This window comes from Arachis duranensis, chromosome 6 (assembly GCF_000817695.3).
Source record: "Arachis duranensis cultivar V14167 chromosome 6, aradu.V14167.gnm2.J7QH, whole genome shotgun sequence".
Classification (NCBI taxonomy): domain Eukaryota; kingdom Viridiplantae; phylum Streptophyta; class Magnoliopsida; order Fabales; family Fabaceae; genus Arachis; species Arachis duranensis.
The window spans coordinates 78,756,217-78,756,811 of NC_029777.3; positions in this window are offsets into that span (position 1 = coordinate 78,756,217).

Consider the following 595-nt stretch of genomic DNA (forward strand, 5'->3'; position numbering starts at 1 on the left):
GAAGATAAGCCTCCCAAACCTGAACTCAAACCACTACCACCATCCCTGAAGTATGCATTTCTGGGAGAGGGTGACACTTTTTCAGTGATTATAAGCTCTGCTTTAAATCCACAGGAAGAGGAAGCACTGATTCAAGTGCTAAGGACACACAAGACAGCTCTTGGGTGGTCCATAAGTGATCTTAAGGGCATTAGCCCAGCCAAATGGATGCACAAGATCCTGTTGGAGGATAATGCCAAACCTGTGGTCCAACCACAGAGGAGGCTAAATCCAGCCATGAAGGAGGTGGTGCAGAAAGAGGTCACTAAATTACTAGAGGCTGGGATTATTTATCCTATTTCTGATAGCCCCTGGGTGAGCCCTGTCCAAGTTGTCCTAAAAAAGGGAGGCATGACAGTGGTTCATAATGAAAAAAATGAACTGATTCCTACAAGGACAGTCACAGGGTGGCGTATGTGTATTGACTACAGAAGGCTCAATACAGCCACCAGAAAGGATCATTTTCCTTTACCATTCATAGACCAAATGCTAGAAAGACTAGCTGGTCATGATTATTACTACTATTTGGATGGCTATTCAGGTTACAACCAAATTG